General features: G+C 37.6%; 2 protein-coding genes across 6 annotated transcripts in view; one reads left to right on the top strand and one right to left on the bottom strand.

Moving 5' to 3' along the window:
* Nucleotides 1–5,574, bottom strand: part of ANGPTL1 (angiopoietin like 1) — a 164,130-nt gene extending 158,556 nt beyond the window's left edge. Inside the window, exon 1 of the mRNA XM_029618598.1 lies at nucleotides 5,283–5,574. The gene's annotated coding sequence lies outside the window, so the exon portion shown is untranslated. The remainder of the gene's footprint in view (nucleotides 1–5,282) is intronic.
* Nucleotides 1–16,485, top strand: part of RALGPS2 (Ral GEF with PH domain and SH3 binding motif 2) — a 785,699-nt gene that overhangs the window by 437,038 nt on the left and 332,176 nt on the right. The window lies entirely within an intron of this gene.

Below are 16,485 nucleotides of genomic sequence, written 5' to 3'. Positions count from 1 at the left end.
TTATCAATTGATCCTTATGCCCACCAGCCTCACAGCTATTTACTTTACTAATTCTTGAATCATCACCACAATGGCTGTCCTAACTTTTCCCTCCTGGGCATGGACCCCTGAAGAGACATCCTTGATATGAGAGAATAAACCTTCACCTAGACTAGAGGATAGTTCTTAACTACAGAACAACTTTCTACCACATCAAGGTGACAGTCTCCTGCCAGGTGCTCCTCTAAAGCAGTATAAGGGCTGCTAGACTGGAGTTGGGTCCACTTTACTATGTCTATGATGGTGGTCTCTACGTACTTCTGTCTGCTTCAGCTCCTTCTCTGTCTGTTTCTGTCACTCTGTCTTCCAGAGTTCAAACTTGTTCTCTGAGAGTCAGGAGCTCTTTGTACCAGGTGCATACATATAACTTCTCATAAACAGGTAGATAATCACACATGTGGCACTCTGTGCAAAAGATTGCATGGCCCCCATCTCACTGCTGATCTTCTTTCTACATCTTAATTTATTGAGTTGTTAAATCTTAAAAGCTGACTAAGGAGTGGTTTTGTCTAATAATATCATGCAGCAGAACCTTAAAATAAAACAAAACCTTTAAAGATGCATCCATTTAAATTAGCTTTTGAAGGCACTTAAAAAGCAGAGAATACCTTTGTTTTTACTTGACAGGCTAGTATTTTATTTGCTTGCTTATTTTATGGATTGTACAATGTATTTTTAACATGAATGTATAAGTGTTTATTAATGTGTATGTTTCTTTGTAATCCGCCACGAACCACTGGAAGTACACGGACAAGAAATCGATTTTAAATAAATGAGAGATTAAACCTGACTAATGTTTTTAAATTGTTTTTTTTAAATCTGTGGTTTTTAAATTTGATTATTAGGTGACTAATGTTGATGAATGACCAGAAACAGGATTCAAATTAATCAATTGCTAAAATCAGATTTTATTGAAAGGTCTAAATCATGAATTGACTCTTATTTTGAAGAGTTTCCTGCTCATGGTGGTAGTAATCTTTGTATCAAAATAAATATGACTGGGTGGGAGGTAGGATGTTGGGCCTCTTGGCATCAGCAGTACATGTAACACCCTTGGCACATATCTACATGAGTTAAGCCCAATGTACCCTTCAATCCCAGTGGCAGAAAGCCACCCAAGATCTAAGAGAGCATCAGTCACCCAGCAGCTAAAGGTCTCTGAGCTGATGGCTGGATCAATCAGATCTGGCCAAGGGAATATCCTTCCAAATTCTTCCTCCCTCAAAATGTGTTCTAATAATTGTTTATAATTATTTAAATTCTGCCTTTCCTAACCATAGACACATCCAACCTGAATAGCGAAACTTCAGTAATAGAGCTGCACGCTCATTCTGTAATCTGCTCAGGAAAGGCTTCACAAGATAAAATTTCCTGGAGCTAAGAATGATCCTAAATACTCCCACCTGACTTGAGAGGCTGAGAGAGACACAGATAGTGAAAGAATGAGAAAAAGATAGACCCCTGGGGATAGGGGGGAAAGGGACTTTTTCCTTTCTAATCATACCAATCCACTTTGATACAAGCAACATGAATCGGTGGTGAGGATTTGGAAATGCAGCTCATTTAATTACACTGATCAGATATATGGGCTTCAAAGTTTATGGATCTGTGCTGCAGGCTTGAGGCCGCTGAGAGAGATTACACGGTCTCTATCATGACTTGTTGGAATTCGTTGCCTATGGAATTTGACTGTTTGAGGTGGACTTTCACTGTTCTCAGCATTTGGATCTACATACCATATCTTCATGTGTGAAAATATCTGTGTGAACAGATGTTTTCACATATGAAATCGGTTCCTTGTTCCTCCGGGAACCAGTTAAAGACCAAACACTGGGAAGCTTGCATGCTGCTCAGTGTCATATTTCAAGCCTAAGATTGGAGAACTCAGCAAGGGGAAGCAAATGCACATTAAAGAACACTAGGATCTACATTTTTATTTATTAATAAAGCTGCTAAAAATGTAAGTAGGACTATTATTGACATTAGTCTCAATGGCAAATAGAAATGAATATGCATGAGATACATTTGCATGCACTACCTCCATTGCATCGACATGAATCTCATGCATATTCATTGTGAATATCCTGCAAACCTGACCAAATGACATCACTCACCTATGAAGACTGATATCCTGTTAACAGGTAAGAAACGTTTATGTTACTTTAACACCAGAGAAAAGTACTAACCTAGTGGTTCTGAGCCTTTTGAGGTTGGGGAGGAATAATTTATTGATATCTTTATTGTTTCAAATTGTGCTACAGAATTACAAATTTGTGTTTTTTTACTTGATTTATCATGTTGAAAAAGCAGTTAAGTAATTGAAAGATTAGTCTTGGTTCTCTTGCAACCTAACCAATTGCACATGTAACTATGGGCCAGATGTATAAGGTTTTTCTCCCATTTTTTCTATGGCCCTGTGTACCCTGCCCTGAACTCTGGAACAGCGGGTAACAAATATTTTAAAATAAAATAAATAACAGTTGTAATTCATGCTTACTAAAGAATTTGAACAAGAATTTAGTGTTCATTTGACCCTTATGTTTTTGAGAATTTTTAGTAATTGCTAACAGGTCAATTTTAAAAGTGTTCCTTGTGCAAAAATACCCACATAAGCGCAACATGTATTTTAAAAAGCCACAAAATACTTGCATATGTACCTGTGCATGTGGAAGAAATAAGGGGGTGAAAAGGGACAGGGTATGGGCATTCCAGGGTGGGGCCAAGACCCAAGCATTTAACTCCGAATTTTAAAACTGAAACCTGCAGCGCACATACGCTAGATATACATGTAACTTTACTACTGCTCCTGATGAGGAGCAAGTCTGCAGATCTCCAATTTTAGGGCTTATAGGATAGTGTGAGGAGTCCGGATCAACTGGGCAGCGTGCTGGATGAAGAACCAGAGGGGTGTGAACGACCTCATTATTAACTAGACAAATTGGTGGATTAAGTGGAAAACTGGGAATGTGCCTTGCACGATCATGTTATAAAATTCGCTGACATATATAAAAGCTGACATGGTTTTATTGAAGACGCATTCTAGCTTTGCTCAAGCAACATCTTAAAATTAGGAACATACTTATGCGCGGTTGATGCATTGTGAAACATACTTGCGTAAGTGCTCATACAAAAATTCTAGCGTATCCTCGCTTGTGCACAGATACATGCTTGTATGCGTGCACGGGCGCTTGTTTTAAAATTGACCTGTAAGTTTCCAAGAGTATGAATTTTTCCTTATGGTTTTACTCTGCAGTAACTGTCATACATCTTTATGGAACCCTGAGGTGAATACATTGGGTTAATTTATTTCTACCCAAGGTCAGATTTTGTTTTTATCTTTCATGCTGTATAGATTGTAAGCTTGTTTTCCAAAGGAAAAATATCTTTTTTTTTTCTCTTTTTATTTATAAGACTTCATACATATAACATGTCTTTTTGAACGTGCAAAAATGTCAAATGACTTATGGAAACATTAGATTTAAAGTCTTTCTAGTGCTGAACGTTTGTGAACATGGAAAGAACTGACGTTAATATTTGTGTATGCTTTGACTTCCAGCTCATATTTGCACAGTTTTCTAAATAAAATCACTTTTTAAACCCTTCATTATGTGATGCAAATGAGTTGATCAGCTCAAATTTTCTTTTGTCCTATTTGTGACATCAGACAGCCTGACATGAAGCATGGAATATACAGCCTTAATTTCCCTTAAGTAATTTTGATGCTGAAAAAGTGATTTTATTTATGAAACTAAGTAGACCTGGCCAAGAAGTCATACAACATGCATACAGTTGGAACAAATCTCATTTTCATAGTTATTTATAATGGAATCAGGATTTCTGAGTAAGCCAATACTACTGTGTCAGCAAGTGAATTAGGAAATTTTAAAGGTACTTTTTCATATGTAACAATATTTCACCTGGATCAGCAATGATCTGCTTTAGCAGCAGTTTCCAAGAACTACATTTAAATGATCTCTTCAGTTATAACCATACAAATTTTGTACTTGCTCATTTTATTCTGAATTGGTTAAAAATGTTGGGAATCATGCAAGAGGACCTTGAATAACCACAGGTTCAGTATTGTTGATCTGTGTAAAACAAGAGCTGCACATAACAGGAGCATATATATTTATACACACGAGCTGCATATACTTTAGAACATATGTCCATATATAGATACAGTATCTTTATAAGCCGTATATATTTTGCAGAAAAAAAACTTCTTATACATACAGTATAATGTACATGCATGAAATTTAGCTGCAAATATACCCTGAGAGCATGTATAACTATAGCTGCATTTAAAATATAGGTCTTTCATACACAGGAAAAATGATGCTCCCACATAAAATGTATTCTTAATATGCACAGTGTTACTGTCGGAGTACATATATAATTTTTACAGGTTATACTACAGTATTCAATAGAATATACAACCTTTACACACACACAAATGCAGTTATATGTATATATGACTAACAAATTATAAACCCAACTACCTATTGAAAATATGATCTGTTAGAGAAATGTTTGAAAATATGTATTTTCTGTATTTCATTTTCCTGCATTTCTCTACTGTTTACCAACAATTTTTCTATGAACATTTGGTCTGGATCTGTAAATAGTCTACCATTCATCTGGTAGATAAGTGTTATGACACCTCTAAGATGAAAATATTAGGGGAAAAATGGGGTTGTGTTGGACATTTGTGAAGTATATGAGATCACTTTAATCCTAGTTAAATGTTGTCCCATTTGTTGCTTAGCGAGCTCAGTTTGTTTTTTACTCTCAATATAATATCATTAATAACACCTTTAATACACTGTGTTTGAAAGTTATTAGTCTTATGTTAAGGTTTAGATTTTTATTTTAATGAATATCATATCTTTTAAAACTTATAAAGTAAATTTGACTGTACAGAAATGTTTTCTTTTCTGAAACCATATTACTAAAATAATTCTGTAGTCTGCAGAAGTAAAACTGAAGCAATTTTTCCACATCAAGTTGTTTCATACATTTTTTATATGACATAGAATTTAGTTTTGGAAGGTTTCATTTATATGAGAGCTGGCTTTTTAAATTAAAAGCTTTTTTTTTATGTAATCTGACCATGTTCTTCGGTCGTCTTTCATAGTTTATGCAATGTAGATACAAAGACATTAAACACACACACATACATTCATTTGCATGAAGCTACATTTATTACGCTACACATAAATATTTAAATAGAAATGTAGACAAACCTGACTGGGGGCAGTAGGAATGGTTCTTCTGTGATGATGCAAAAATCCACAAACAAGTTGTAGGGTCTCTTAACTTTTTTTGTTCTTCAGACGTTATTCAAGCTGTTAGTTTCTTAGTTGTAAAAACATTTTTTTCTTGTTCTCTGTCGTAGATGTATAATGGTTTAAATCTTTTATCCATATGGGCTATAGTAGGATTTAAAAACTCCGCTAAGTCAGTGTAAATCACCTAAAAGAAAACCCCACACATTCTTTTATTGCAGCCGAGGAGTAAAGAATTCAATTGCTGAAATAGTTGTACTGTCACTGACAGAGGAGGAGGAGACACATGCTGGATGGCTAGCGCTGATCAGTATTTTTCATGCAGCAACTCCCTTGAACAGATTTGCTTTTTTTTTTTTACTTGTACAAAAGGCTTTGAAACTCAGCCCTTTTGTGATGTCACTGCAGTTCTGTGGAAAGCAACAGCAATTCATCTGAGTACATTCCTAGACATAGTCTCGACAAGAGAAATGAGATTGGAAGAGTAGTAATAGTGAGTGAGAAAAAAATAGAGATTATAGTGGAAAGGGGGAAAGCATTGGACTCAGGAGCAGTTTGTAGGAAAATATCAGCCCAGGGAAGTTTTTCAAAACCAGTCAGTCTGACCCTCTTGTGTACACTGTGTAGCACATGCTTCAACAGCTCCTAAAAGCAAGCCAAGCTGAGCCTTGAGAGATACATGTGAACTGGAGCCTAGCAGAAATGAGCCAAAATATCTGCAAAATAAATTTCACATTTTTCCTAAATAGAGCACACCCTAAACGAGGGGTGAGCAAACTGCTGCTGCAGCCCCCTTCCATCCATTGAATCCACCACCCAAATTTGGTTAAATCTTATATATAATTTTGTATTCCTCTGTTATTCTTGCCAACCAATCAGCTCTTGAACCAGTTGCCAAGCAATGAGGCAAACACACTGCCAGCCAGTGACGGTCTGTCTCTCTCACACACACACACACACACACACACACACACGCTATTAAGAAAATAGAACAAGCAAGGCTGCTATAGATTCCTACACAGAAACTACACACTAGCATAATATTTATTTATTTAAACATTTAATATACAGTCATTCCATGTATAGATCACAATGGTTTACAAATTGGCATTCATAATTATAACTCAACAGACAATGATTGGTTACATAAAGCAAAGTGTACAGAAAATTAAGACACTGATAGTTTTTGCATCTTATTTTGTGGGTTGTTTGGAATCTTACATTCTCTCATTTGGTTTATTCTTCATGATTCTGTTTTTATCTTTCTTGGCTTTGTGGTTCAGTGCCTTCAGATGTTTTTAAGCTATATTATGAGTTTTTGAATAGCCATGTTTTTAGTTCACATTTAAATCTCTTTCTGTTTGGTAAGATATGTAGTGTCTCAGGCAGAGAGTTCCAGAGCGTTGGACCTGCTATGAAAAACACACAATCTCTTATTTGCATTAGATGGGTGCTCCTAATAGTGGGAATAGTCAATAATCCTTTATTTTAAGATCTTAGTGTTTGTTTAGGATTGTAAGGTTGTAATGTCACTCCTAACAAGCCGGTGTTATTGGAATGAGTGATGATGAATATTTTTGTTAATGCTTTATATTAGATTCTGGATTATACCGGTAACCAATGCAGTGACATCAGCGAGGGTGTTAAGTGATCATATTTCCTATTTCATTATAGGAGCCTTGCTGTGGCACTTTGTAATAGTTGTAGTGGTTTTAAGTGACATGCTGGAAGACCTAGTAGTAAGGAGTTACCGTAGGCAATGTTTGAGAAGATTAGAGTTTGCAATACAGATTGGAAGTCCACAGAAGTTAATATTGGTTTTAGTCAATGTAGTATTTGCAACTTGGCATAACCTGCCTTGAGTAATTTACTTATGTGATTTTCATTGTAAGGTTCTCATCTAGCTGTGTGTCTAGGTCCTCTACTTGATTTAAGGGATTAATTTGAAAATTACCTAGGTTTAAGGCAAGTGGTTTAACTATCGATGTGGTTCTACTCAGCCAAATTATTTCAGTTATTTTAGGGTTTAATGTTAGTTTAAGTTGTGTTTAGCTCTTGCTGTATTGCTTTCCTATAGGTAGAAAGTACCGAAGCTGTGTTTTCATAGGATCTAGAGAGTGGTATGTAAAACTGTATGTCAGCATACAAGAAGAAAGTTATTCATAGATTCATCAGTAATTTACATAGTGGGAGCATGTAAATATTGATTAGTGTTGGTGAGTGGGCAGAGCCTTGAGCCCTATATCACACTGGAAAGTGTCAGATATATGGTTGCCAAGTTTGACTTGGAATGTTCTGTTAAATAGAAATGAGGAGAACCATCTTAAAACCCTGCTGTTGATCCCAATGATACTTATCTGATGACATAACAGGTTATGGTCCACAATGTTAAAGGCGGCCGTTAAGTCTGTTAGCACAAGACAGTAAGTTTCATCTCCGTCAAGCCTTTATAAAACAGAGTCCCTTAGTGAAATGAGTAGTGTCTCGGATGAGTGATGTTTCCTAAATCCAAATTGATTTGGGAAGAGAATATTTTGATCTTCCAGGTGATTTAAAAGCTGGGATAACACTGTTTTCTCAAGACCTTTTGCAAGAAAAGACAGGTTGTATATTAGACAATAGTTGTCCTAGTCGTTCATTCTACCAGACTTGTATTTATGATCAGCTTTATCACCGCTTGTTTTAACCTATTTGGAACAGTTCCTTCAGAGAGGGGCAAGTTAATTAATGTTGTGATTGTCTTCGTGATTACTCTGTGTACTTGTTTCAAGGAGCTGACTGGAATTGGGTCATTTGGATGAATGGCAGGATTAATTTTAGTAATCGGACTAATTTCCATTTTAGATACTCTGTTGAACATGGACCACTTAACCATGTTTGGATTTTCAGATGCTTTTGTTGTGGAACAGATAGGGAATTGTGTTTTCAGCTTATTGATTTTGTCTAAGAATGCGGTGGCATAATCATTGCAAGAGGTCTTTATGAAGCTGTAGTTTCTCGAGACTGAGGATGTGGGGTCTTTAATTACATTTTTAACAACCTCAAAGGGCAGTTTAGAATTAAATATAATCCCGTGAATCTGTTTTGCATAGTACTTTTTTTGGGGGGGGGGGGGGGCTTATTAGTTATTGTACGGTATTTTGTAAGGAAAAATTTATATTTTCCTAGGGATTCAGCGGATGGGCATTTCTGCCATTGTTTCTCTAATTTTCTCAGGTTCTGTTTAGTGCTGCTTAATTCATCATTGTACCAGGGCTTCTTATGTTTGGAGTTATTCTTATATTTGTTAGTTTTTGTCAGAACAGGACTAAGGTTTTCTGCTGTGTTGTTGACTGTCTTATCCAAGGAATCAAATGCTGATGTTGAATTGGTTTGATTTATTTCAAGGAGCTGATTTTATATTGCTTCAGCAAGTACTTCCACTCAAATCTTTTTCCTGAAGGTAAAAGTAAGCTTGTTTTCTAATCTATTACGGATTTGATTGATAAAGGCTATTTCTGCCTTTATTAGATGGTGATCAGACCAGGGCAATATCATGTGCAATGTATTGATTAAGCAATTGCTAAAATTATCAAATATTAGGTCTAGTGTGGCCTGCTTTGAGTAGCTTTTGAGACAAATTTTGACCATCCCAAGGTTTCCATTGCTTCTAAAAACATTTCACAGTCTAAGGTTCTCGGTGTTTTGTCTATATGGAGGTTAAAGTCTCCTACAATTAATGTGGCTTCTGGAGAAGGAAACACCTTAGCAAATAGTTTAGTCTGTGGTGAGCTATCTTTTTGCAGTATGCCAGACTTATGTTTGTTTTATTTATTTATTTATTTATTTATAGCTTTTCTATACCGATGTTCGTTTGCACATCACATCAGCTTACAGTGAAAACAAGTAGCAAAAACATGGAAATGGTATAATATAAGAAATTACATTTCAAAAATTTCAAACATCTCAAATTTTAGGGCAGTTAAGTTACAGGAAGTAGGATGAAGCTTCAAGGAAAGCAGTGAGAGAGAGAAACTAATGGCAATTTTAACATTTATAGAGTAATAATATTAGTGAGAAATGAAAATAAAATGAAAATTTGAGGAGATTTTAGAATTGCAGCCTCCTATGGTGGGCTAATCTGTACCTTGTAAGGAACTAGCTTGAGTTCTTTTTTTTTTTTTTTTTTTTTTTAACTAATTATTAATAAGCCCCTACCTTTTCGTTTGGGTCTTGGAAAGTGAAATATATCATAGTTATCAGTTGATACTTGGTTTAATAGCACATTTCTTTCAGCCAGGTTTCAATTATGCAACAAATGGATATCTTACCTCATCACTCATGCAAAACACAGACAGATCCACCAAATTCACAGCAGAACATAAAATATAAAAAGAAACATGGAGACAAAAACTGAACTGGAAACCGCAACAAGCCAGATACTGTAAACTGTACAACAATGGAAAAACAGAAACATGTCCATGCCTCATAAAACATCAAATAAAATCAAGAAATATAAATCATAATTGTATAACCATAATGAGTAAATATTTCAAAACAGCAAACAGAATATCCAATTATTAAAAACTTTATTTTTTTATTTTTAACTAATTTCCCTAACACCAATAACATAAAAATCCCCTGCTCTCCATACCTGTGAATTTAAGATTCCAATCATCCTGTCATGCACATGCACTCACACACATTCATTCTCACACACATTATCACTCATTGCCAGATTAAGGAACTGGCATGACAGCAAATGCCCGGAGTTCCATCTGTAGGGATACTCATACTTTACTACCTCCTGCAGTCTCTGTGGGTCACTTCCCTTCACTCTCTTCCCACAGTTGTTGAACAGCTGGTGTGCATGAGAGCTGAATACTCAAGTTCCCATGAGAAGAAGTTGGCTCACTGTCATGCACATTTTCGCATACACCTACTGACTCACGCGCACAGTTTCTCGTGACTATGCACACACTCACTTGATACACAAGTTTAAAAAAGAAATAATGTTTTTACTAGGATGGATAGGGAGGGATCCAGGCGGGGGTCATATGAGCTCAGGGTCTGGGTGGGGAGGCCTTTTGATGCTTTGGGTGTTCCTTGGCCTGGGGAAAGAGGTAGGCTGCAAGGCCCTGATGTTGGCGTTGTGGTTTTTTATTATTAATTTATTTTATTTTTTTTGTGCCACAGCCTGAAATTTCTATTGAACTCTTAAATAATCTTATAGTCTGAAACTTTTAAAACTGTTTTGGGGCTCTCTTTTCTCCCTTGCTTTCTTTTTTACCTTATATGTTTTGTATTTTTTTCCTTTGTTTTGTTTCTTGACTTTTTTGTTGATAGTTCTTGTATGTTCTTGTATGTCCTTTGTGTTTGTGTATATATGCTTTTTGGGTTCCCCCTCAGTGTTAATGTGATTGTGATCTTTTTTGTTCTATTGAATGTAAGTATTCTTTTGGTTCTTTTTAAATAATTTAGTTTTGAGTGGCACTATACTTAGGTTTATAGGTCACGTTTGATATTCTAGAAAAATATTTGTATTTTGTATATTACAAGATGAAATACATTTGTTTCTTTCTCCAGTATTCCACCGCATGCAGTCATGCTTCTTGAGGTTTCCAATTCATGTTTTGTCTATAGATTTCTATATCTAATTTGTAGTCCCTTATTTTGTTAGATGAGTGTTCTGCATGTGTGTCTTAGATGAGGTGTTTTGCTAGTGTGGTATTTCTGTGTAGGGATCAATAGCAGTCTGGCTTGTTCTGTTTTCCCAATTGGAAGTGTATGGAAGACTAGGGCTTTGTATAATATTGCATTACTGTCTGTTTATAGGTTTGGTTGTTACTGTTTTGAGTTCTTGGTGTCAATGCTGCTTAGTATGGCAGATTTGCTACACAACCTAGACCCTGAGAACATTCAAAACTACCGACCCATATCAAACTTACCTTTCATTGTGAAAATCGAGAAAATCGTCCACTCACAACTCTCTGAATACCTTGACACGAACAATACTTCACCCTTCTCAATTTGGATTCAGGAAAAATTTAAGCACAGAATCCCTACTTCTCTCACTAAATGACACAGATCTCAAAGAGTTTGACAAAGGACAAAGCTACCTACTAATACTCCTGGACCTTCCAGCCGCTTTCGACACAGTCAACCATGCAATTTTACTCAACAGACTAGCTGAAATAGGAGTCATGGACATCACATTAAAATGGTTTTCCTCCTACCTATCACATAGAAATTTCCAAGTACTGATCAACAACAATCTCTCGAATAAAGTAAACCTAAACACAGGAGTGCCGCAAGGATCTGCCCTGTCAGCTACACTTTTCAACATTTACCTACTTCCCATATGTCACGCACTAGAATGCCTTGGGTTGACCCACTTTCTATATGCTGACGATATACAAATACTAGTCCCTATACAGAATATGCTGGAAGAAACATACGAGAAAACAACTATCTATCTCTCAGAAATCGAACAGCATCTAACTGACCTGAAACTCATAATAAACATAGATAAAACTGAGTTAACCGTCCTCGAAAGAAAAAAAACACCACTACCCCCATTTTACCACTCAAAACAGAAAACCCAAATACCTTAATCTCTCCTGTTATTCATACGTGAAATCTAGAAATCACCATAGACAAAGATCTTTCATTCAAAACACACATAACTAACAAGATTAAGGAAGGATACCACAAACTACTGACGCTCAGACGTCTCAAACCCTTCCTCGCATACGATGATTTCAGAACGGTCCTGCTACTACTCATCTTCTCCAACCTGGACTACTGCAAAGCTCTACTCCGTGGCCTACCACTTGCTACCATCCACCCTCTACAGAACACAGCCGCCAGAATTCTGATTGGATCAAAAAAAACATGAGCACATTACGCCAACCCTCATCTCTTTACACTGGCTCCCAATCAAATACCGTATAGAATACAAAGTACTCACAATCCTGCATAAAATAATCCAAGGACAGCAAAACTGGCTAAGCAGATCCATGCTCTTAAACGGAACCTACACTCAAACAAAGGCCTCCTCAAAATTCCTCACGCCAGAACCATACAACTGAACTCAACATGTGAGAGAGCCATATCCATTGCCAACCCCACTCTATGGAACTCAATACCAATCGAAATAAGAAATCAACCAAATATCAAAATTTTCAAAAAAGACTTCAAAACCTGGTAATTCACCAGAGCCTACTCAAACTCACTCAATCAACCAGACCACCAATCAACCATGCAACCCAACAATAAGAAAAACGCTCCGTCCCTCTATCAATTAAATAACACCCACCATGTGAACATTTAAGCTAATGTGCAACTGATTACTAATTGAAATTTAAACCATGTGAACACTTAAGATAAGACGGGGCCGAATCGCGGCATGCGGGGAGGGCCCCCCCCCCCCTTAACATGGTGCTTGCCGAGGGGAGGGCCCCCCTTCCTCCCTGATCCCACTCTTACCTCCTGGATCGTCGAAGCCGCGCAGCGACGAAGAATTCTGGCCGGGGGAGGGGCGGGATGATGCGCGCGGCACGGCGAGGCCGCCGCATCATCACGCAGTGACGTCAGCCTCGCGGATATCACGAGGGTGAGGCCTTTAAAGCGGCAGCGAGCGCTGGGCCCGGCCTTTTACCTGGCAAGCGCTCGCAATCTTCTCCACCCACCCACCCAGATAAACAAGAGGGAAAGATTATAGGAAAGGAGCTTATCAAGAAGCATAGGGAGCAATAGGGCGAGGTTGCCGTTAAAAAAAAAACCAAAAAACCATAATAATATATATTCTGTTATTCGTCGCAGCGGTGGCCGGGGTACCCGAGCCGGGAGGTGGATGGGGACTTCGAGGACAAGGTCAGGACGGACCGGAAGTCCTCGGGAAAGGAAAAGTGCGTGTAGTTGGGCGTGGGCAGCCTGGGGGAATGGCCCCGTGGCTATGGCACGGCGGGGGGCCGCAAAGATGGTGGCGGACTGGCTTAACACGGCGGACGCCAGCTTTTTGACGCCCGGATTACAGTATGGATGAACGCACAGACGGCTCGGGTGCTGGGAAATATAAATATGTAAATTTATGTTAATTAGGTTAAATACTGCGGCCTTGTTTTCACCAAAACTGAGTTCGTGTAATATGTTGGATTGTTCCTGAGAGAAAGGGGGGAGGGGGGGGGAACGGACACGGAAGTGCAAGCTGCCTATGTTATGTGCAATTGACCTCACTTATTACCCCTAGCCTATATGTAACAACAGTTTTTTTTTTTACTATACATAGGTATCAGCGTTAACGTATGTAGTAACTCTGCTGCTATATAAGATTGATAATAAGTAATAATTTTATATGTAATGAACTAACCTTCAAACCCCAAACTTTCTTTCAATATGACAGTTTGCTGCAATGATGTTTGTAGCCAATATATTATATCTCGACTACTGTAAACCGTTCTGATGGCGAAACCGAATGACGGCATACAAAACACGTTAAATAAATAAACATGGGTTTGGAATATATTTTTTGTTTGGTTTTTTTTGCAAAGTTTTGTATTATTTCCAAAGTGCTTCGTAGTGAATAGTTTGTATTGCTGTTATTGGGTGACACCAGAATTTGTATATTATGTACATTATACTTCATCAGTGAAGGTATAATTGTGTATTTCTGCAGTGGCACATTTTTCATAGATCGGTAAATAAGTTTAAAAATTAATGGGTGATGCATCTGAATTCCATATTAATATAAATATACTTCTGTTTTATAAAGTATATGAAATAATAAAGTAGTAGATGTGACAGAGGTATTTTATTTTTAATTTAGGATGGTGATGATAAGTTGTCTTTTCAGGGTCTGGGTGGGACCCTATAACTTATCATTAAAATCATCCAATGTACCTGAGGATTGGAAGATGGCCAATGTAACCCCTATGTTTAAAAAGGGATCCAGGGGCGATCTGGGAAACTATAGACCATGAGCCTGACTTCAGTGCCGGGAAAAATCGTGGAAACGGTTATAACGAATAAAATCACAGAACATTTAGATAGACATGGTTTGATGGAACACAGTAAAATCAACCAAAACCCCTAGATCGATAGCCAATTTCTGTTGAGATGGGGATGAATTAACTGCAAGTAATAACTCATAAATAGCCCCTCACTCAATTGTATCCAACTTAACGGCGCATCCACTATATGATCTTCATAATAGGTGTCATTGTGTGGTAACACGTACCTTCATTCACTCTGCCTTATTTATAATCATCGGTCAGTCCATATAATATTTTTTTCTTTTGCTAGTGCTCAAGTGCTCATGTGTATTAAAACGAAATCTTCTCACATTCTTGCCAACAATATTAATGTATAATGACGTTCACTTATCTGAATATCAATGTTATTGTTGAATATTTATTTCTCCAGCCCGAAACTTTCTTGTCCGATGGTAAATAGCAATGTGTAGACTCCCCACATTGCTTCTCCGTGCCCAACACTGTACAATGTTTCGGACGCTCTCGTCCTTCCTCAAGGGCAAAATCTGCGCCACAAACACACAAGTCTTAAAACATTAATTATCATTTTACTGATATTGTCCAAACGTGCAAAAACAAGCTACTCACTCATTCCCAGACATGGTGGTTCTCAGCGTTTTTTAACCTTCTCTTCTGGTTCTTATTACCCGCCTTCATTTTTAAACCCCTATGACAAGTGACGTGGCACCCACATCACTTCTGGTGCTATAATGAGTACCACTCTATAACGCTGTTTAAACCTAATGGGATGACAGTGCGCATCCAGAAAATCCACTGCTGTTCTTTTAGATTTAACAAAAAATTAGGATCGCCGCCTCGCACATTCATTGGAACGACATCCAACACCCGCCATTGCAATTGTTGGAAAGTGTTGTTTTTCTTTACAATGGGCTACCATCGGGGCCAACATTTTTCCTGTAGCAATGCAGCTGCGATGCTCGATTAGGCTTACGCGTATTTGGCGTTTCGTGCGTCCGATATAGTATAAATTACAAGGACAGACAATTATGTAGATCACCCTGGACGTGTCACAAGATGTATATTGTCGTGCCTTATGCACTTTACCATTTTTATGTGACTCACTCCTTTCTATCTCCACTAACAGAAGTAAGGACGAGATACATTGATGATATTTTCTGTATCTGGCATGCCGGCGAGGCAAGTCTCAAGTTGTTCTTACAATGGTTAAATACAGTAGATGTGAATTTGCAATTTACCAGCACATACCATCACACCGATATTAATTTTTTGGATATTGCCATTAAAAAAGTAAATGGAAGTTTTGTCACAACACTATTTCGTAAAGAACGTGAGAGAAATACTCTCTTACATTACACGAGTTTTCATCCGCATCAATTGCGAGATAACTTACCAGTAGGTCAGTTTCTACAGTTGTGAAGGATCTGCAATAATAAGTATGAATTTGTACAGCAAGCACAACAACTTAAATTGAGGCTACTGGAACGGGGCTATCCGGTTAGATGTATTAAAAAGGCATATAAAAGAGCTTATAATGCTGAACGACAATGGCTTCTTCTTGAAAAACCAACAGAAGCGGATGAGGCACGAATAGTATGTACTATACCATTTTCTAATCAAGCAGGTAAAATTGCTTTTTTGATTTGCCATCATTGGACAGTTCTGAAGACACATGATATTTTTCAAGATTTTCCCATCATTGCATATAGTAGAGGTAGGAATATAGGCGATTATGTGACTCACTCCTTTCTATCTCCACTAACAGAAGTAAGGACTAATGACAATAAGGGCCACTGGCCATGCAATCACTGCTCGGTGTGTAGTCAAGCAATCAAAGGTGTAGACTGGACAGATAAAAATGGTAAAGTGCATAAGGCATGACAATATACATCTTGTGACACGTCCAGGGTGATCTACATAATTTTCTGTCCTTGTAATTTATACTATATCGGACGCATGAAACGCCAAATACACGTAAGACTAATCGAGCATCGCAGCTGCATTGCTACAGGAAAAATGTTGGCCCCGATGGTGGCCCATTGTAAAGAAAAACAACACACTTTCCAACAATTGCAATGGCGGGTGTTGGATGTCGTTCCAATGAATGCGCGAGGCGGCGATCCTAATTTTTTGTTAAATCTAAAAGAACAGCAGTGGATTTTCTGGATGCG

This window comes from Rhinatrema bivittatum, chromosome 10 (assembly GCF_901001135.1).
Source record: "Rhinatrema bivittatum chromosome 10, aRhiBiv1.1, whole genome shotgun sequence".
Taxonomy (NCBI): Eukaryota; Metazoa; Chordata; class Amphibia; order Gymnophiona; family Rhinatrematidae; genus Rhinatrema; species Rhinatrema bivittatum.
This window is presented reverse-complemented; position numbering and strand designations above follow the sequence as displayed.